This window comes from Cherax quadricarinatus, chromosome 19 (assembly GCF_038502225.1).
Source record: "Cherax quadricarinatus isolate ZL_2023a chromosome 19, ASM3850222v1, whole genome shotgun sequence".
Taxonomy (NCBI): Eukaryota; Metazoa; Arthropoda; class Malacostraca; order Decapoda; family Parastacidae; genus Cherax; species Cherax quadricarinatus.
Window position 1 is genome coordinate 7,961,288 of NC_091310.1, and position 22,349 is coordinate 7,983,636.

The window sequence follows — 22,349 nt, forward strand, 5'->3', positions numbered from 1 at the left end:
TCGTAGTTTGTACAGCAACGACATCTTATAGTAGTGTGTAGTTGCTTATAACTGATATAACTTTACATAGTTGGAGGTTGGGGGTGGTAATGAAAGATGAGTTTATTTGTATATTAATATTTAGAAATATTTTACAATTACATTGTCTTCAGAAACTCATGAAACATTTGTGTCCATGGTAAAAATCGGATAAGATATATGTCCTCGTAGTAGGTGGGTGCCAGTGAGCTGCTGCTCTGTCAGTGTGGCGGAGCAAGTTGTCTGGTGTGTCAGTCAGAGAGAGCAGCTTGTCTGGTGAGTCAGTGAGAAGGAACAACTTGTCTGCTGTGAGAGTGATAGGGAGTAACTTGTCTACAGTGTCAGTGAGAGGAAGCAACTTTGCGGTGTCAGTGAGAGGGTGCAACTTGTTTGCTGTGTAAGTGTAAGGAAGCAACTTGTGTGCTGTGTCAGTGTAAGGCAGCTACTTGTCTACTGTGTAAGTGTAATGGAGCCACTCGTCTGCTGTGTCTGTGTAAGAGCGCAACATGTCTCCCGTGTCTGTGTAAGAAAGCAACTTGTCTGCTCTTTCAGTGTGTAAAAGCAATCTGCTGTTTAAGTGTAAGGAACCTACTAGTAAAGAAGTTACTTGTCTACTGTGACAGTGAAATGAAGCTACTTGTCTGCTGTGTCAGTGTAAGGAAGCTACTCGTCTGCTGTTTCTGTGAAAGAAAGCAACTTGTCTGTTGTCTCAGTGTAAGGAAGCTACTTGTCTGTTGTGACAGTGTAAGGGAGCTACTTATCTGCTGTGTCAGCGTGTAAGGAAGCTTCTTGTCTGCGGTGTCAATGTTAGAAAGTTACTTGTCTCCTGTACTAGTAAGAGGGAGCAACTTGCCTGCTGTGTCAGTGTAAAGAAATAACTTGCTAGAAGAAGTCCTGCCTAGTTGTAGAGTACAGATGATGCCTCACTCAAAGGCACCAGCAGGTTGTGCCCCAGGTTGAGTGAACCCTGCAGCGACTACTATGATGACTGCTTCACCATTCCAAACAAGATCGAACCCTGATACACCATAGCTCAGCAGCAACAATGTCTCTCGATGTAATGTGGTCCAAGGCAGTGACGCCCACTAAAGCTCACTGCCTAGGACCACAATGTTTAGCACCCTTCCCCCTCTCTTTATTTCTTTCCTCTCTGTAATTTTTTTTGTTCATGTCCACAGTTGTATAAACGCTTTTATTCTGTGTTCTGTGCCCTGTTCCTGAGAGAGAGAGCGAGACCAAGTTTTTTTTTCAGTCAACTATGGTTAAGGACGACCATGGGTAGGTGGCCAAGCGATGTGTGCTCAGTTGGGTTCATATTTTGCAGCACTATGGTGCTGCCATCTATAGCCTACCCAGTTCACCCACCCCTCACTTACCTCTGCCTCACTCTGGTAGCTGACATCACTCAGTCAACAAGTCTGCTCCGTCGCTCTCTAGCGTCCAAGAAACCTACCTACAAGATCGTTCTCGGAGGTAAATTTCCGGTAGACTTTAAAAGAAAGTCTGTTTTCACCAGTGCGTAGGAGAACGTCGAGAAAAGGTAATTGGTTGTCCTTCTCCTCCTCTAGTGTAAATTTAATAGTAGGTTCCAGAGTGCTGATGGTGTTAAGGATGCCACGTACGTCTAGATTTTTGGGTACAATGACCAAAATATCATCAACGTACAGCATCCGTGTAACTGAACTAGGAATATTACTGAGGTTCTGTCTGGAATCTAGGTCCTCCAAATATAAATTGGCAAGTACTGCACTAAGGGGGGATCCCATGGCTAGCCCCAAGAATTGTTTGTACTTCTTGTACTCAAACCTAAAACAGTTAAAACGAACACAAAGTTCGACAAGGCTCACAAAATCTTGGCGGGGTAGAGGTAACTCTGTATCATCGTTAATCACCCTGCGAAGAAGATCAATGGCTTGATCAACTGGGACATTGGTGACTGCCTTATTCACCAATGTCCCAGACTTTCTTTTAAAGTCTACCAGAAACCTACCTACAAGAACGATCTTCTACATTTCTTCTCTCACCATGACACCAGAAGGGCTTGGTATATAAGCGTGTGTGGGAGAAGAACATGGTTGATATCTAAGAAGGCCTGAGCTTGCTACCACCTGCAGCTCATAAGACTGCCATCCCCACGAGCCCCTTTGGGGCGGGGCAGATGGCAGACCAGAGGCCTAGCTTCTCCCTACGAGCCCCGTGAGGGCGAGGAATGTGGCTAGGCCTGGGGACACTTGGTCCCAAAGATGAGGGGGTACTTGTACCTTCTCCCATGGGAGACTTAAGTCTCGAGACACTTCCCAGATAGGGAGCCAAGGCCGGGTCACCACTACTTGGAAAAGACCCGGGCCGGGAGAATACCGGCGAATAAAAAAAAAAAAAAAAAAAAAAAAAGAACATGGTTTGTCAGTGTGTGTGTGGGAGAAGAGCTGGGTACGTCAGTGTGTGTGAGAGAAGTGCTTGGCATGAAAGTGTGTCTGGGAGAAGGAATGGGTATGTCAGTGTGTGTGCGAGAAGGGCGGAGTGTGTCAGTAATGTTGGAGATGGGCTCGGTATGTCAGTGTGTGTGGGAGAAGGGCGGAGTATATCAGTGTGTGTTGGAGATGGGCTCGGTATGTCAGAGTATGTGGGAGAAGGGCGGGGTATGTCAGTGTGTCTGGGAGAAGGAATGGGTATGTCAGTGTGTGTGGGAGAAGGAATGGGTATGTCAGTGTGTGTGGGAGAAGCGCGGGGTATGTCAGTGTGTGTGGGAGAAGGGTTGGGTACGTCAGTGTGTGTGTGTGTGTAGGAGAAGGGCAGGGTATGTCAGTATGTGTGTGTGTAGGAGAAGGGCGGGGTATGTCAGTGTGTGTGTGGGAGAAGAGTTGGGAATGTCAGTGTGTGTGTGTGGGAGAAGAGTTGGGAATGTCAGTGTGTGTGGAAGAAGGGCTGGGTATGTCAGTATGTGTGGATCAGGGGCTGGGTATGTCAGTGTGTGTGGAAGTAATTCTGGGTATGTCAGTACCAACAATACCACCAGTCTAGTGACATTCTTCTTTGCAAATATACAGGGTCTAAAGCCAGCAACGAACAACAAAATACCTTTCATCCGTGGACTGCTTGCAGAGGCAAATGCAATGTTCGCGGCTTTCACAGAGACCCACATAAAGGATCACTTGGACAACGAAATATGGATCCCAGGTTACAACCTATACAGATGCGACAGAGTGAACAGGCAAAAGGGGAGGGTTGGCCTGTACATCGCAGAGTCACTTGTTTGCACAGAACTGCTTAATACCTCAAATGATGTAGCGGAAGTTTTAGCAGTAAAGATCGAGAACCAAAACCTAGTCATTGCGGTAGTCTACAAGCCCCCGGATGCAACGTCCAAGCAATTCCAGGAACAGCTGTTAAAAAATGATCACTGTCTGGAAAATCTGCCAGCTCCTGCACCCAACATCTTGCTCCTGGGGTATTTCAACTTAAGGCACCTAAAATGGAGGAATATAGCAAATAATGTTGTTGCAGTGATAACACCGGGAGGCAGCTCAGACGAGAACTCACACACACACACACACGAGCTTTTAAACCTCTGCACAAAATTCAATTTAAACCAACAAATAATAGAGCCTACTAGACTGGAGAATACACTAGACCTCATCTTCACTAACAATGATGATCTGATACGAAATGTCACCATATCAAAAACAATATGCTCAGATCACAACATAATCGAGGTTCAGACATGTATGCGCGGAGCCCCAGACCGACATAATGAGATTAGTCACTAGGGAGCATTCACCAAATTCAACTTCAGTAACAAAAACATAAAGTGGGACCAAGTAAACCAAGTCCTAACCGATATAAGCTGGGAAGATAGACTAAGCAACACAGACCCCAACTTATGCCTAGAACAGATCAACTCGGTGGCACTTGATGTATGCACAAGGTTTATTCCTCTAAGAAAAAGGAGGAGTAGATGTAAAATAGAAAGAGACAGGCGCTCCCTTTACAGGCGACGGAAAAGAATAACAAAGCGACTAAAAGAGGCTAATATATCTGAAATGTGTAGGGAGTCACTGGTCAAAGAAATAGCAAACATCGAACTTAAGCTAAAGGAATCTTATAGGAGTCAGAAATCGCGGGAAGAACTAAAAGCCATAAATGAAATCGAAAGAAACCCAAAGTATTTCTTTTCCTTTGCCAAATCAAAGTCGAGAACAACGTCCAGTACTGGGCCCTACTTAAACAAGATGGGTCCCACACAGATAACAGCAAGGAAATCAGTGAGCTACTCAAGTTCCAATATGACTCGGTTTTTAGCAAGCCACTAACCAGACTGAGAGTCGAAGATCAAAATGATTTTTTTATGAGAGAGCCACAGAATTTGGTTAACACAAGTCTATTTGATGTTATCCTGACGCCAAATGACTTCGAACAGGCGATAAATGACATGCCCATGCACTCTGCCCCAGGGCCATACTCATGGAACTCCGTGTTCATCAAGAATTGCAAGAAGCCCCTATCACGAGCTTTTACCATCCTATGGAGAGGGAGCATGGACACGGGGGTCGTCCCACAGTTACTAAAACAACAGACAGTCAGCACTTGTAACCAAGCCTAAGCCTGGCCACTACAACATCAGTCAGTACTTGTAACCAAGCCTAAGCCTGGTCACTAAAACATCAGTCAGTACTCGTAACCAAACCGAACTTGCACACGAAAATCACTCACAACGAAAGCAAAAGACTTGGCAGACGATGCAACATCCCCCAATGAAAAGCAGGGGTGTCACTAGCACGTTAAGAGACAATACAATTAGTGTCAGGGGCCCGAGACTGTTCAGCTGCCTAACAGCATACATAAGGGGGATTACCAATAGACCCCTGGCAGTATTCAAGCTGGCACTGGACAAGCACCTCAAGCCGGTACCTGACCAACCGGGCTGTGGCTCGTACGTTGGATTGCGTGCAGCCAGCAGTAACAGCCTGGTTGATCAGGCTCTGATCTACCAGGAGGTCTGGTCACAGACCGGGCCGCGGGGGCGTTGACCCCCGGAACTCTCTCCAGGTAAACTCCAGGTGTGTGGAAGAAAGGCGGGGTTTGTTAATGTGTGTTGGAGAAGGGCTGGGTATGTCAGTGTGTGTTGGAGAAGGGCGGGGTAAGTCAGTGTGTGTGTGAGAAGGGTTGGGTATGTCAGTATGTGAGGGAGAAGAGCTGGATATGTCAGTGTGTGTGTGAAAATTGTGTGTATGTCATTGTGTGTGGAAGAAGGGCTGGGTATGTCAGTTTCTGTGGGAGAAGGGCTGGGTATGTCAGTGTGTGTGTGTGTGTGTGGGAGAAATGCGGGGTATGTCAGTGTGTGTGGGAGAAGAGGAAACAGCACCAAGGCCAGCAAGAAAACACCGAAAAATCAACTATTCAACAAGTGTAGCCAGGAGGACGCCGGCCCAGCTACCACCCCTCTCACCACCACTCAAGGCGACACCACAACAATAACAACAAAAATGGCTGCCACCAGCCCATCCACCCCTCTCTTCCCCGGATTCAACCTACCACGTAGTCTTTCAGGTATGACCAACGATCCAGATACCCTAAAGTCATGCATCTCCACCTTAGTTATTGAAAATATGAATCTTCGAGAGATGCTAACAAAACAAGACACCAGGATGACACAACTCGAGAACAAAATCCTAAGTCTTGAACAAATGTTATCAACACCAGGAATGACTAACTATGGCAAGACCATCCAAACAGTCATAGATAGCCATACAGAACAAATAATATCTCATAATACAAAGGTTGAAGAAGCGGTAAAAGAATGGAAGAACAACTTAGATAACCAGTTCAGTGACTACTTTGCTCTCCAAGAAGATAAAACTGAACAAGATAAACTATCGGACGCAGTAATAGTTAACAGTCCACTTTTTCCCAGTGATATGAACCAAACAAACAGTAAAGAAATTACTCTTCAGATCATAAAGGACCAAACAAACGTTACAGTACCAGAGTCAGAAATAAAGGAAGCCAGGTTACTAGGATCCCATGCTAAAAATGTGTTATGCTTAGATTCCACTCACATGACAGGAAAAAAGACTTGATAATTGCATCTATTAAAGTAAGGAAAGAGGTATACATAAACGAGTGTCTTACCAAAAAAACGTCAGAACCTCCTGTATAGAGTCAGAAAACTTAAGCGGGAGAATAATGACACAATACACCAATGCTTCACACGGGATGGGAAAATTCTAGTTAGGAAAACAAATGTAGGTCAACTGTACACAATCACGAACGAGAATGATCTATCACGATTTCTCAGGGATACTAATATTACAGAGAATAACTAAACAATGCCCAACCTAAAAGCCTACGTAATGTAGTGTGTGTTTTGCTCCATTATTGTTCAAATTTCATAGTACAATTTCTTAGTAATTAAATAATCAACTACCTCATTATGTGATTTTACTAGTAAGCATAAGTCAACTTAAGTAATTTTCTTATTTACTATTGTTTGCTTAAATATTAGCTGAATTGATACTTTCTCTGTCCATATTACTACCTCATATTTTTTTTAAATACTATCAATTGATATTACTTACTAAAATTAATAATTAATTACCATTTTTACTATCAGTACAATTTACTCTTTACATTTTTGACATCATTTAATTACCATTACTTGTCTAATTACTATAACCTGTTTTAATACCACATTTACTATCAAATTCAAATTCAAATTCAAAGTTTATTCTCTATAAGGATTACAATGCTGAGTTTACAGAATTTGGTTATTGTATTGTTTACATGTAGTAAAATAATAATTACAGAGTGTACCACTAGAACACCTAGCATGGCTAGGCATTTCGGGCAGACTTAAATTAAATCTTAAGTTTAAAATATTACAAAATTATGAGGTAAGTTGGTATTATGGCTAAGTGACTAAATACTAGTTTGCGAGATTAGCAATGTGAATGCTTTTGTTTTGGCACTATACATAGTTTCAGTATTGGAGTATCACAGGCCAACTTATGACTAGTTAAGATTCATTATTTTGAGATTGAGATTGATATTTCTGTTTATGATCAAATGGGTGAGTGAGTGTAAGTGTTAACCACCAGGTGGTATTCGTGTAATTAGTTGACAGGATGTATCAAACAGATAAGATGTTTTCTGATGGTAGTTTTGAAGGTGATGAATGTGTCTGCAGTTTTATAATTTTCAGGTAGGGTGTTCCAGATTTTAGGGCCTTTGACATACATTGAATTTTTGTAAAGGTTTAGTCGGACACGGGGAATGTCATAGAGATGTTTGTGTCTGGTATTGTGCCTGTGGATTCTGTCGCAACTATCAAGAAAGCGTTTTAGGTCAAGGTTAATATTGGAATTTAAGGTCCTGTAGATGTAGATTCCACAGTAGTAAGTGTGGATGTACTGAACAGGGAGTAAGTTTAGATCTATGAAGAGTGGGGGGTGTGTTGCCAGGGATGGGATTTAGTGATTATTCTTACTGCAGCTTTTTGTTGGGTTATTATTGGCTTTAGGTGTGTTGCTGCAGTTGAACCCCAAGCACATATAGCATAGGTGAGGTATGGATATATAAGTGAATGGTATAGTGTGAGAAGGGCAGTTTGCGGCACGTAGTATCGTATCTTGGAGAGGATCCCAACCGTTTTGGATACTTTTTTTGTTATGTGTTGGATATGGGTGCTGAAGTTCAGGTTGTTGTCGAGATGTACGCCTAGGAATTTGCCCTCATTATGCCTGGCAATTAGAGTGTTGTCGATCTTAATGTCAATTTGCGCATCTCCTGCTCTGCTACCAAACATAATGAAGTAGGTTTTGTCAGTGTTAAGCGTAAGTTTATTGGCTGTCATCCAAGTCGATATTTTGATCAGCTCCTCATTAACAATGGTGTTGAGGGTGGCAAGATTAGGGTGAGAGATGACATAAGTCTTGTCGTCAGCAAAGAGAATGGGGTTCAGGTGATGAGATACGTTTGGAAGATCATTGATGTATATGAGGAAGAGCAAGGGACCAAGGACACTTCCCTGCGGAACTCCAGTATCAAGTGGCTGTGTTGTTGATGCTGTGTCTTTAATGGTGACATACTGATAACTACTAGTAAGGTAAGATTTGAAATATGCAAGCGCTTGGCCTCTTATACCATAATGGTCAATTTTGTGGAGTAGGATGCCGTGGTCTACTGTGTCAAAAGCTTTTCTTAGGTCAATAAAAATTCCTAGTGGATATTCCTTATTTTCCAATGCTGTGTAAAGCAGATCTAGCATTTTTATGATTGCATCGTTAGTGCTTTTATTTTTCCTGAATCCAAATTGGCAGGGGTTGAGTATGTTTTGTGCCGTTATAAATGAATATAGTCTCCTGTGCACGAGTTTCTCAAAGATTTTGGATAGCAATGGTAAGTTTGATATTGGCCTATAGTTGTTTAAATCTGTAGGGTCACCACCTTTATGTATTGGTGTAACCCTTGCCGTCTTGAGTAGTTTCGGGAAGGTGCTAGTTTCTAGTGACTTGTTAAAAAAGTAATGAGATAGCATGCGAGAGGACATGGGCCGCTCTCTTGTACAATAATGGTGGGACATGAGACAGATTCCCTGAGTTATTTTTAAGTGACTTTATAATCTCGGTGACTTCCATGGGCTCAGTTGGAGCAAGATAGAAGGAATTTTGGAAATTCCCATCTAGGTAGTCCCCAGCATGGGCATTGGTGCGTGGGATTTTACTGGCGAGATTAGAACCTATGGTTGAGAAGAAGTCGTTTATCTTGTTAGCTGTGTCAGTGGGATGCAGTGGTGTTTCATTAGGTTTAGTTAGGGCAATATTCTTTTTTTTTTTCAGTTTTTGGGTCCCTAGAATCTGAGAGAGTGTTTTCCAGGTATTTTTTATATCTCCTCTTGTGTCAGTGAATCTACTGGAGTAGTATAGTTGTTTGGCTTTCTTTATTACTTTGGTGAGGACTGATGAATAGTGTTTAAGAATATCTTTGTGTATTAAGCCCTGTCTATATTGCTTTTCATATTGGTGTTTCTTATCAATGGATTTCAGAATGGTGCTGGTTAGCCATGGGCAACCAAGCCGTTTGTTTGTGATCTGTTTCGTTTTTATAGGACAATGTTTGTTGTTTAGTCTAAGTAATTTGTTAAGAAAAATGTCTGTCCAGTCGTCAATACCATTGGCCTTGGAGAATTCTGTAGACCAGTCAACAGTCTCTAGGTCAGCTGTGAACTTCCTTATTGAGGCCTGATTATGGAGTCTAAATGAAACTTTGTTGTATTCAAGTGGTGGTTTACTAATGTTTGTCAAGAGGAAGGTAGAGTAGTGGTCTGTAGTGCTATCTGTGATTATCCCTGATTTAAGGGGGGCTAGTATATTGGTCCATATGTGGTCTATTATGATTGCACTCGTTTCAGTGAGCCTGGTTGGTTTAGTTATTGTTGGTATGAGAAGTGTGTTGTTCATATTGTTGATGAAATCAGTTACAGGCTGATCATCTAGTAGGCCAAGGTTGATGTTGAAATCTCCAGCTAAGAGAAGGTGGTGCTTATTCATTTGTCTGTTTGTTATTAGTGCCTTTAGTTTCTCACTGAAATTTGGGATATTTGTGTGGGGTATCCGGTAAATGGCACCGATTGTTATAGGTGTCTTAAGGTTTTTTACAGTAAAATTAGCAAAAATGTATTCTCCATATTCATCACTATAGCAAGTGGAGCTAATACAAGATAATTGGTTAGAGTAATAGATTGCAATACCACCCCCAACTTGGTATGGTCTGCAGTTGTGGATTGCTGTGTATCCTGGTAGAGGGTAGATATCTATTGTGTCCTGCTTAAGCCAGGTCTCAGTAAGAATAATGCAGGAGAAGGGTGTCTTTAGTGATTCAAGGAGTGCCAGGAGGTCATCATAGTGTTTGCTTAAGGAACTGATGTTGTAGTTAAGTACTGATAGACTTTTAGCATTGTTTAGGATAGTGGTGGTTTGTGATGCTGTGTAGTAAAGGCAGTTACTTTCCAATAGGTTTTGATTGTGTGTCAGATTATGGAGGTTTACATCAGGGTCAAAGTGATCAATCATCTTCTAGGTTTAAATTATGGTTATTTATATCCTGAGTTGTGGGTTGAGTTTTAGTACTGATATCTGTAGTGGTGGGAAGTTTGGACAAGTATATAGCTATAGCATTTTGGTCATGTAGAGTATAGTCACTAATACACATAATGGAGTTGGTGTTGTCTATGTGTTGTGCTGGAATGAGCTAAAGTACAACTAGGTATAAACTAATAATATAAAAATACAAATTAAAAATAGCGCGAGACTCTCACTAATAAATGTACTAAGGTCTAATGTAATGACTTTGGTATAGTCTATGTATTGAGCTAGAATGAGCTATAGTACAACTAGGTTGAATCTAATAATATAAAAATACAAATTAAAAATAGCACCAGACTCTCACTAGTAATTACACTATGGTCTAATATAATGAATTTGGTATTGACTATGTATTGAGCTAGAATGAGCTATAGTACAACTGAGTTTAATCTAATGATATAAAAATGGCACAAGACTCTCAATTGTAATTGCACTAAGGTCTTATATAAGTTGTTTACAAGAATTAGAGTATAACTAGAGTACTCTTAAATACCTTGTACTGCCAAATAACCTTAAATATAACTACCAGTGCAATATTGAATCCAAATAACTGTTCTTAAAATTTAATACTTGAAATAAACATTACTTTTTCACTTTTTTTTTTGCTAATTAATCTTTTTTTTGTAATCATTATTACTTACTAAAATTTTATTAAACACCATATTTACTACCAGTCAATTTTACTTTTGTACATTAATCATTATTTTATACTTCCCATAACATTTTGTTGCCAAATTTTCAAGTTTGTATATTCAACTCCAACTTTTATATTATCCTTCGTACCTGTGTACCTGTGTACCTGTGTACCTGTGTACCTGTCTACCATCTTACTATCATATTATAACCAAGTCATTGCCATTGTTATTTTTTACTTATTATTCTTTTGGTACTTTAATTTGTGAATTTTGTTTTGTCAATTTAAATCAGACCCTAGTGCAATTGCAAGTACCATTTTAATTTGTATTTTTATCTTATACGTTTATACCTAGTTGTACTTTAGCTCATTCTAGCTCAACACATAGACAACGCCTAAACTAACTATACCTAGTTGTACTTTAGCTCATTCTAGCTCAATGCATAGACAACACTAAATTCATTATATTAGACCTTAGTGCAATTGCAAGAGTGAGTCTGGTGCCACTTGTAATTTGTTTTTTTTATAGTATTAGTTTATACCTAGTTGTACTTTAGCTCATTCTAGCACAACACATAGACAATATCAATTTCATTATGTTTATTAGTGACTATACTCTATATGACCAAAGTGCTTTAGCGGTATACTTATCCAAACTTCCCACCACTACAGAAATCAGTATTAGAACTCACCACATAATACAGGATATAAACAACCACTATTTAAACCTAAAATATGAATGCTCACGTTGACCCTGATCTAAACCTCCATAATCTAACACACAATCAAAGCTTATTGGAAAGTAACTGCCTTTATTACACTGCATCACAAGCCAGCACTATCCTGAACACTGCTCAAAGTCTATCAGTTCTTAACTACAACATCAGGTCCTTAAGCAAACACTATGATGACCTCCTGGCACTCCTTGAGTCGCTAAAGACACCCTTCTCCTGCATTATTCTTACTGAGACCTGGCTTAAGCAAGACACAATTGATATCTACCCACTACCAGGATACACAGCAATCCACAACTGCAGACCGTACCAAGTTGGGGGTGGTACTGAGACAAGTGCAACCATAATAGACCACATATGGACCAATATACTTGTCCCCCTTAAATCAGGGATAATCACAGACAGCACTACTGACCAATACCCAACCTTCCTCTTAACAATCATTAGTAAGCCACCACTCGAGTACAACAAAGTTTCATTTAGACTCCATGACGAGGCCTCAATAAGGAATTTCACAACAGACCAAGAGACTGTTGACTGGCCTACAGAATTCTCCATTGCCAATGGTATTGACGATTGGACAGACATTTTTCTTAACAAAATACTTAGACTATACAACAAATATTGTCCTATAAAAATGAAACAGGTCACGAATAAACGGCTTGGTTGCCCATGGCTAACCAGCAGCATTCTGAAATCCATTGATAAGAAACACCAATATGAAAAGCAATATAGACAGGACTTAATACACAAAGATATTCTTAAACAATATTCAACAGTTCTCACCAAATTAATAAAGAAAGCCAAACAACTGTACTACTCCAGCAGACTCACTGACACAAGAGGAGATATAAAAAATACCTGGAAAACACTTTCCCAGATTCTGGGGACCCACAAACTGAAAAAAAAACAAGAATATTGTTCTAACTAAATGTTGTTCTAAATGTTGTTCTAACACCACTGCATCCCACTGATTCAGCTAACAAGATAAACGACTTCTTCTCAAACATAGGATCTAATCTCGCCAGTAAAATCCAATGTACCAATGCCCGTGCCGGGGACTACCTAGATGGGAATTTCCCAAATTCCTTCTATCTTGTACCAACTGAGCCCACGGAAGTCACCGCGATCATAAAGTCACTTAAAAATAACTCAGGGAATCTGTCTCACGTCCCACCATTATTGTACAAGCGAGCGGCCCATGTCCTTTTGCATGCTATTACATTACTTTTTAACAAGTCACTAGAAACTAGCACTTTCCCGACACTACTCAAAACAGCAAGGGTTACACCAATACATAAAGGTGGTGACCCTACAGACGTAAACAACTATAGGCCAATGTCAAACTTACCATTGCTATCCAAAATCTTTGAGAAACTCGTGCACAGGAGACTATATTCATTTATAACGTCACAAAACATACTCTACCCCTGCCATTTTGGATTCAGGAAAAATAAAAGCACTAATGATGCAGTTATAAAAATGTTAGACCTGCTTTACACAACATTGGAAAATAAGGAATATCCGCCAGAAATTTTTATTGACCTAAGAAAAGCATTTGACACAGTAGACCACGGCATCCTACTCCCCAAACTTGACCACTATGGTATAAGAGGCCATGTGCTTGCATATTTTAAATCCTACCTTTCTGATAGGTATCAGTATGTCACCATTAAAGACACAGCCTCATCAATACGGCCACTTGATACTGGAGTTCCACAGGAAAGAGTCCTTGGACCCCTGCTCTTCGTCATTTACATCAATGATCTTCCAAACATATCCCAACACCTGAAACTCATTCTCTTTGCTGACGACACGACTTATGTCATCTCCCACCCTAATCTTGCCACCCTCAACACCATTGTTAACGAGGAGCTGCTCAAAATATCTACTTGGATGACAGCCAATAAACTTACACTTAACACTGGCAAAACCTACTATATTATGTTTGGTAGCAGAGCAGGTGTTGTGCAACTTAACATTAAGATCGACAACACTTTAATTGCCAGACATAATGAGAGCAAATTCCTTGGCCTATACCTCGATAACAACCTAAATTTCAGCACCCATATCCAACACATAACAAAAAAAAGTATCCAAAACGGAGGGGATCCTCTCCAAGATACGATACTACGTGCCGCAAACTGCCCTTCTCACACTATACCATTCACTTATATATCCATACCTCACCTATGCTATCTGTGCTTGGGGTTCAACTGCAGCAACACACCTAAAGCCAATAATAACCCAACAAAAAGCTGCAGTAAGAATGATCACTAAATCCCATCCCTGGCATCAACCCCTCACTCTTCATAGATATAAACTTACTCCCTGTTCATAACATCCACACTTACTACTGTGGAATCTATATCTACAGGACCTTAAATTCCAATATTAACCTTGACCTAAAATGTTTTCTTGATAGTTGTGACAGGATCCACAGGCATAACACCAGACACAAACATCTCTACGACATTCCCCGTGTTCGACTAAACCTTTACAAAAATTCAATGTATTTTAAAGGACCTAAAATCTGGAACGCCCTACCTGAAAACTCTAGAACTGCAGACACATTCATCACTTTCAAAACTGCAGTTAGAAAACATCTTATCTCCCTGATCCACCCCGACAACTAACTACATGATAACCACCTGGTGGTTCACAATTATACTCACTCACCCACTGACTATAAACCCAGAAATACTAATCTTAATCTTAAAATAATAAATCCTAACTAGTCATAAGTTTGCCTATGATACTCCAATATAGACACTTTGTATTGTGCTAAAACAAAAGCATTCACATTGCTAAACTCACAAATTATGATGTAGTCACTTAGCCTTAATACCATAATCTGCAAGGATTTAATGTTAAGAATTAATCTAAGTCTGCCCGAAATGCCTAGCTATGCTAGGTGTCCTAGTGGCCCCCTCTGTAATTAGTATTTTATAACCTGTAAACCACACAATACCCAAAACCTGTAAACCCCACATTGTAACCCTTATAGAGAATAAACTTGAATTGAATTGAATTGAATTGAATTATGTTTGGAAGAAGTTCTGGGTATGTGAGTGTGTGTGGGAGAAAGGTTGGGTATGTCAGTGTGAGAGGGAGAATGACGGGGTTTCTCAGAGTGAGTGTGGGAGACGGGCCAGGTAAGTCAGTGTGTGTGGGAAAAAGGCTGTGTATGTCAGTTTGTGTGGGGGATTAGGGCTGGGTATATCAGTGTGTTTGGGAGGACTGATTATGTGTGTGTGTGAGAAGCCGGGGTATGTCAGAGTGTTTGGGAGAAGAGCTGGGTATGTCAGTGTGTGTGAGACATTGGCTGGGTATGTCAGAGTGTGTGTGACTGAGAAGGGCGGGGTATGTCACAGTGTGTGTGTGTGTTAAAAGGGCGGGATATGTCACTGTGAGTGGAGGAAGGGCTGGGTATGTCAGTGTGTGTGGGAGAAAGGCTGGGTATATCAGTGTGTGGGAGAAGGGCTGGGTATGTCAGTGTGTGTGGGAGAAGGGCTGGGTATGTCAGTGTGTGTGGGAGAAAAGCTGGGTATGTCAATGTGTGTGGGAGAAAAGCGGGGTATATCAGTGTGTGTGGGAGAAGGGCTGGGTATATCAGTGTGGGTGGGAGAAGGGCTGGGTATGTCAGTGTGTGTGGGAGAAGGGCTGGGTATGTCAGTGTGTGTGGGAGAAGAGCTGGGTATATCAGTGTGTGTGGGAGAAGGACTGGGTATGTCAATGTGTGTGGGAGGAGGGTTGGGTATATCAGTGTTTGTGGGAGAAGGGCTGGGTATGTCAGTGTGTGTGTAAGAGAAGGGCTGGGTATGTCAGGGTGTGGGAGAAGGGCTGAGTATATCAGTGTGCGTGTGAGAAGGGCTGGGTATGTCAGTATGTGTGTGGAAGAAGGGCTGGGTGTTTCAGTGTGTGTGGGAGAAAGTCTGGGTATGTCAGTGTGTGTGGGAGAAGGGCGGGGAATGTCAGTGTGTGTGGGAAAAAGGAGGGGAATGTCATTGAGTGTGGAAGAAAGGCTGGGTATGTCAGTGTGTGTGGGAGAAGGGTGATGTATGCCAGTGTGTGCGGGAGAAGAGCTGGGTATGTCAGTGTGAGTGTGGGAGAAGTGCTGAGTATGTTAGTGTGTGTGGGAGATGACTTGGTATGTCCTTGTGTGTGTGTGGGAGAAGAGCTGGGTATGTCAGTGCGTGCGTGTGTGTGTGGGAGAATGGCGGATTATGTCAGTGTGTGTGGGAGAAGGGCTGAGTATGTCAGTGTGTGTGTGTGGGAGAAGGACGGGGTATGTCAGTATGTGTGTGGGAAAAGGGAGGGGTATGTCAGTGTGTGTGGGAGAAGGGCTGGGTATGTCAGTATATTTGGGAGAAGGGCTGGGTAAGTCAGTGTGTGTGTGGGAGGAGGGCTGGGTATATCAGTGTGTGTGGGAAAAGAGCTGGGTATATCAGTGTGTGTGGGAGAAGGGCTGGGTATATCAGTGTGTGTGGGAGAAGGGCTGGGTATGTCAGTGTGTGTGGGAGAAGGGCTGGGTATGTCAGTGTGTGTGGGAGAAGGGCTGGGTATGTAATCGTGTTTGGTAGAAGGACTGGATATGTCAGTGTATGTGGGAGAAGCTGGGTTTGTCAGTGTGTGTGGAAGAAGGACGATGTGCGTCATTCTGTGTAGGAGAAGGGTTGGGTATGTCAGTGTGTGTTGGAGATGGGTTGGGTATGTCAGTGAGTGTGAAAGAAGGACTGGGTATGTCAGTGTGTGTGTGGGAGAAGGGCTTGGTATGTCAGTGTGTGTGTGTGGGAGAATGGCGGATTATGTCAGTGTGTGTGGGAGAAGGGCTGAGTATGTCAGTGTGTGTGTGTGGGAGAAGGACGGGGTATGTCAGTATGTGTTTGGGAAAAGGGAGGGGTATGTCAGTGTGTGTGGGAGAAGGGCTGGGTATGTCAGTGTATTTGGGAGAAGGGCTGGGTAAGTCAGTGTGTGTGTGGGTGGAGGGCTGGGTATATCAGTGTGTGTGGGAAAAGAACTGGGTATATCAGTGTGTGTGGGAGAAGGGCTGGGTATATCAGTGTGTGTGGGAGAATGCCTGGGTATATCAGTGTGTGTGGGAGAAGGGCTGGGTATGTCAGTGTGTGTGGGAGAAGGGCTGGGTATGTCAGTGTGTGTGGGAGAAGGGCTGGATATGTCAGTGTATGTGGGAGAAGCTGGGTTTGTCAGTGTGTATGGGAGAAGGGCTGGGTATGTCAGTGTGTGTGGGAGAAGGGCTGGGTATGTAATCGTGTTTGGTAGAAGGGCTGGATATGTCAGTGTATGTGGGAGAAGCTGGGTTTGTCAGTGTGTGTGGAAGAAGGACGATGTGCGTCATTCTGTGTAGGAGAAGGGTTGGGTATGTCAGTGTGTGTGTGAGATGGGTTGGGTATGTCAGTGAGTGTGAAAGAAGGACTGGGTATGTCAGTGTGTGTGTGGGAGAAGGGCTTGGTATGTCAGTGTGTGTGTGTGGGAGAAGGGCTGAGTATGTCAATGTGTGGGAGAAGAGCTGCGTTCGTCAGTGTGTGTGGAAGAAGGGCTGGGTATGTAACTGCGTTTGGGAGATGGGCTGGGTATGTCAGTTTTTTGGGAGAAGGGCTGGGTATGTCAATGTGTGTGGGAGAGGGGCGGCGTACGTCAGTGTGTGTGGAAGAAGGGCGGAGTATGTCAGTGTGTGTTGGAGATGGGCTCGGTGTGTCAGTGTGTGTGGGAGAAGAGCTGTGTATATCAGAGTATGAGGGAGAAGGGCTGGGTATATCAGTGTGTGTGTGTGTGTGGGAGAAGGGCGGGGCATGCCAGTGTGTGTGGGAAAAGGGCTGGGTATGTCAGTGTGTGTTGGAGATGGGCTCGGTGTGTCAGTGTGTGTGGGAGAAGAGCTGTGTATATCAGAGTATGAGGGAGAAGGGCTGGGTATATCAGTGTGTGTGTGTGTGTGTGGGAGAAGGGCGGGGCATGCCAGTGCGTGTGGGAGAAGGGCTGGGTATGTCAGTGTGTGTGGGAGAGGGCTGGGTATGTCAGTGTGTGAGGGACTGGTTCTGGGTATGTCAGTGTGTGTGTGTTGGAGGAGAGCGGGGTATGTCAGTGTGTGTCGGAGAAAAGCGATGTATGTCATTGTGTGTGGAAGTAGTTCTGGGTATTTCAATGTATGTAGGAGAAGGACTGGGTATGTCAGTGTGTCGGGGAGAAGTTCTGGGTGTTTCAGTGTGTGTGGGAGAAAGTCAGGGTATGTCAATGTGTGAGGGAGAGCTGCTGAGCATGTCAGTGTGTGTGGGAGAAGCTGGATATGTTAATGTGTGTTGGAGAGGGGTTCGGTATGTCAGTGTGTGTGAGAGAAGGACTGGGTATGTCACTGTGTGTGTGTATGGGAGAAGGGCTTGGTATGTAAGTGTGTGTAGGAGAAGAACTTGGTATGTCAGTGCTTGTGTGCGAGAAGGGCTGGGTACGTCAGTGTGTGTGGTAGAAGGGCTGGGAATGTAAGTGTGTGTGGGAGAAGGGCGAGGTATGTTAGTGTGTCTGGGAGAAGGAATGGGTATGTCAGTGTGTGTGGGAGAAGCACGGGGTATGTCAGTGTGTGTGGGCGAAGGGCTGCGTACGTCAGTCTGTGTGGGAGAAAGGCAAGGAATGTCAGTGTGTATGGGACAGGGGCTGGGTTTGTCAGTGTGGGTGTTTGGGAGAAGGGCGGTGTATGTCAGTGAGTGTGGGAAAAGTGAGGGGTATGTCACTGTGTGTGGAAGAAGGGCTGGGTATGTCATTGTGTGTGGGAGAAAGACTGGATATGTCAGAATGTGTGGGAGATGGGTATGTTAGTGTGTGTGGAAGAAGATCTGTGTATGTCAGAGTGTGAGGGAGAAGGGCTGGGTATGTTAGTGTGTGTGTGTGAAAGGGGCTTGGTATGTCAGTGTGTGTGTGAGAAGGGCGGGGTATGTCAGTGTGTGTGGGAGAAGGGCGAGGTTAGTCAGTGTGTGTGGGAGAAGGGCGAGGTACGTCAGTGTGTGTGGGAGAACGGCTGGGCATGTCAGTGTGTGTGGTAGAAGAGCTGGGTATATCATTGTATATGGGGGAAGGGCTTATTGTGTCAGTATGTGTGGAAGAGGGACTGGGCATGTCAGTGTGTGTATGAGAAGGCTGGGTAAGCCAGTGTGTGAGGGGAAGGGGCTGGGTATATCAGTGTGTGTGGGAGAAATGCTGGGAATATCAGTGTGTTTGGGAAAACGCGATGTATGTCATTGTGTGTGTCTGAGCGTGTGTGATTGGGAGAGTTGTTGGGTATGTCAGACTGTGTGAGAAAAGAACTGGGTATGTCAATGCTTGTGGGCGAGAAAGGCTGGGTATGTCAGTGTGTGTGGGAGAAGAGAGGGGTATGTCAATGCTTGTGGGAGAAGGGCTGGCTATGTCAGTGTGTGTGGGTGTGTGAGAAGGGCGTGGCATGTCAATGTATGTGGGAGAAGGCCTGAGTATGTCAGTGTGTGTGTGTGGGAAGCCGGGGTATGTCAGTGTGTGTGTGGAAGTAGGGCGGGGTATGTCAGTGTGTGTGGGAGAAGGGTTGGGTATGTCAATTTGTGTGGGAGAAGGGCTGGGTATGTCACTGTGTGTGGGACTTGGGCTGGGTATGTCAGAGTGTGTGTGAGGGAGAAGGGCGGGGTATGTCAGTTTGTGTGGGATATGGGCTGGGTATGTCATTGTGTGTGGAAGAAGGGCTAGGTATGTCACTGTGTGTGTAGGAAGGGCTGGGTATGTCAGTGTGTGCGTGTGTGTGGGAGAATGGCTAGGAATGTCAGTGTGTGTCGGACAGTGGTATGTCAGTGTGTGTGTGTGGGAGAAGGGCGGGATACTTCAGTGTGTGTGTGTGGGAAAAGGGCAAGGTACGTCAGTGTGAGTGGGAGAAGGGCTGAGTATGTCAGTGTGTGTGGGAGAAGGGCGAGGTATGTCAGTGTGTGTGGGAGAAACGCTGGGTATGTCAGTGTGAGTGTGGGAGAAGGGCGGGGTATGTCAGTGTGTGTTACACAGGGGCTGAGTGTGTCAGTGTGTGTGTGTGTGGGAGAAAGGAGGGGTATGTCAGTGTGTGTGGAAAATGGGAGGGGTATGTTATTGTATGTGGAAGAAGGGTTGGTTATGTCAGTGTGTGTGGGAGAAGGGCTGGGTATGTCAGTGTGTGTGGAAGACGGGCGGGGTATGTCAGCGTCTGTGGGAGAAGGGCTGGGTATATTAGTGTTTGTGGGAGAAGGGCGGGGTATGTCAGTGTGAGTGTGAGAGAAGGGCTGGGTATGTCACTGTGTGTGGGAGAAGGACTGAATATATCAGTGTGTGTGGGAAAAGGATTGTGTGCGTCAGTGTGTGTGTGGGAGAAGGACTTGGTATGTCAGTGTGTATCTTAGAAAGACTGGGTATGTCAGTGTGTGTGGGAGAAGGATTGGGTTTGTCAGTGTGTGTGTGGGAGGAGGACTGGGTATGTCAGTGTGTGTGGGAGAAGGGTTGGGTTTGTCAGTGTGTGTGTGGGAGGAGGACTGGGTATGTCAGTGTGCGTGGGAGAAGGACTGGGCGTTCAGTGTGTGTGGGAGAAGGACTGGGTATGTCAGTGTGTGGGAGAAAGACTGGGTATGTCAGTGTGTGTGGGAGAAGGACTGGTTATGTTGTTGTTCAAAATTATTAAACATTGCATATTTAATATATTCCTGTTATGTTTTATAATTGCAAGAATAAGTTTAATCCATCCTTTAGACATAATAAAACCTTGGAAACAGTAATGAAATGAACCAACACGTAATGTAACATTCCACATCAGAGGAGGTGTACGTGCCAGTGGCGCATTACTTTGTAATTTGCTTATGATTGTTACCATGCACTGGAGTGTAGATGGTTCATTACCTTTGTAACTCTCCATGTTTGTGACCAGATCTACCTGGAGTTCATTACCTTTGTAACTTGTCATGTTTGTGACCAGACCTACCTGGAGTTCATTACCTTAGTAACTTTCCATGTTTGTGACCAGATCTACCTGGAGTTCATTACCTTTGTAACTTTCCATGTTTGTGACCAGATCTACCTGGAGTTCATTACCTTTGTACCTTGTCATGTTTGTGACCAGATCTATCTGGAGTTCATTACCTTTGTAACTAGTTCAACTATCATAACTTTGGGGACCAGTCCCTGGACCCATTATGTACCTTTGTAATCTTTTGACTACCTCCCACATGATGGGTATGATGTGCATAATAAAGATTTTAAACTAGGAGATGGATTAGTTTTTTGTGAGAGTGGTATAGAGACAACTATGGATCACTCATGCTGTAACTCAGTGTTGATAAATAATTATATCAAAAGATGAAGAATGTCTCCTTCCATCTCCTGCCAATCATTCCTCACATATTTCTCTCTCCCACTAGTCATTCTCCACATCCTTCCCTCTCCCACCAGTAATTCCCCACATCCTTCCCTCTTGTTGAGAAATGGCATTACCAGTTAAGCTTAAACAGTGAAAACTTAACTTAGAAAGACAACTCATCGCCTGCACAGCCACCCCTGCAGACGAGGTCTTGAGAAGCTGTCGAAGTCATCTCTCAACGGGCTGTAAAGATTTATAATTTGTAAGATTATAAATTACCCCTAGGGGGTGTTATGTCAGCATATTTCATTCACTGATGGCTGACAATTCATGTACTTGTTTGGACTCAAAAGTCCGCACCTAACTGCCGACTATAGGTTGATTACAAACTCCTTGCGACTCAAGAACTGCGCAGTCCCCCGTACTACAAGAAATTCGTAACCTACCTTGCTCTTGTAGCGTGAGCTATGGTGTTCTTCACACCTTCGACAGATATCGGTGACTTGATAGAAGCTGAAGTGTCCTTGGATGTCCACGTCTTCCATAGTCTAGGAATACGCACACTGGTACACTGTGTTCCACAAGATTTGTCTTTATTGTTCACAATCTTATCACTAAAGAAGCTGATCACACTTCTCTTAAGTGTTTATTGTGTTTTATGAGACACTTTGTTCACACTAACGCACAGATCGTTCTTTGTTGGTTATCCTGGCGTCAGTGTCACTCTCAGTAGAGTCAAAAGTAATCTGAAGAAGCCACAGCGCCCCACGCCGTCACTCCCCTAGCACAAAAAAAAGCTGACCTAGTACTTTTGCTTCCTTGCCACTTCCTCGATGAAGCAAAGCAGAATGTTTGATTCTTGCTGTCTTAAGCATAGACAACAATGTCCACTATCTTTACCATGGTAATAAAGTGGGAGCAGGATTTTCCTTAATTGTCCTGCTAACGTAAGAGATGAACTGTCTTTTATTAAGATACACTCTGCAACACTGGACTACAAGGAGCAACGGTCACTTGGCCACATCGCATACTCGTACGGCATCTGTGATCAATTACTCACTGTAGCAGTAAACAAGATGCTTGCCCCTTCTGAGAGGGCTGGGCCCCTCAGGGCTCAAAGGGGCTCAAGGGGCTGATGGGGGCTGATACCCCCTCCTGAAGAAAATTTCTCCACACTGGGGGGCGGCAGAGGTTTGCTGCAGGTGAACTATTCATCACTTAACATTAATTTGATTTTCTCACTCGCCACCACTGCTGCTTGTCTTTTCTGAACAGCTTTAGTCTGGCTGGTTTCTGGAGAATCACTAATTTTGTTTTCAACACTGTGTAATTTTAACGGCACTAGTTTATTTATTGTCCGCTTATTCACTACACCTTTGCTTAAAACATCAACTGTCCTGATGATTCCATTTGCATCAGGATATATGGTCACAATTTTTCCAAGTGGCCATTGGGACCTCGGACCATCATTGTCAATAATC

General features: G+C 43.5%; 1 long non-coding RNA gene across 2 annotated transcripts in view; it reads left to right on the forward strand.

Moving 5' to 3' along the window:
* The first annotated feature begins 279 nt into the window (after window positions 1-279).
* LOC138852915 (uncharacterized) overlaps window positions 280-22,349 on the forward strand; it is a 74,542-nt gene continuing 52,472 nt past the window's right edge. Inside the window, exon 1 of one of the 2 annotated variants that reach the window (XR_011392172.1) lies at window positions 280-415. This is a non-coding gene — a long non-coding RNA (uncharacterized lncRNA). Of the gene's footprint in view, window positions 416-1,389; window positions 1,559-22,349 lie in introns of those variants that run through there. The other variant, XR_011392173.1, reaches the window with a different exon arrangement.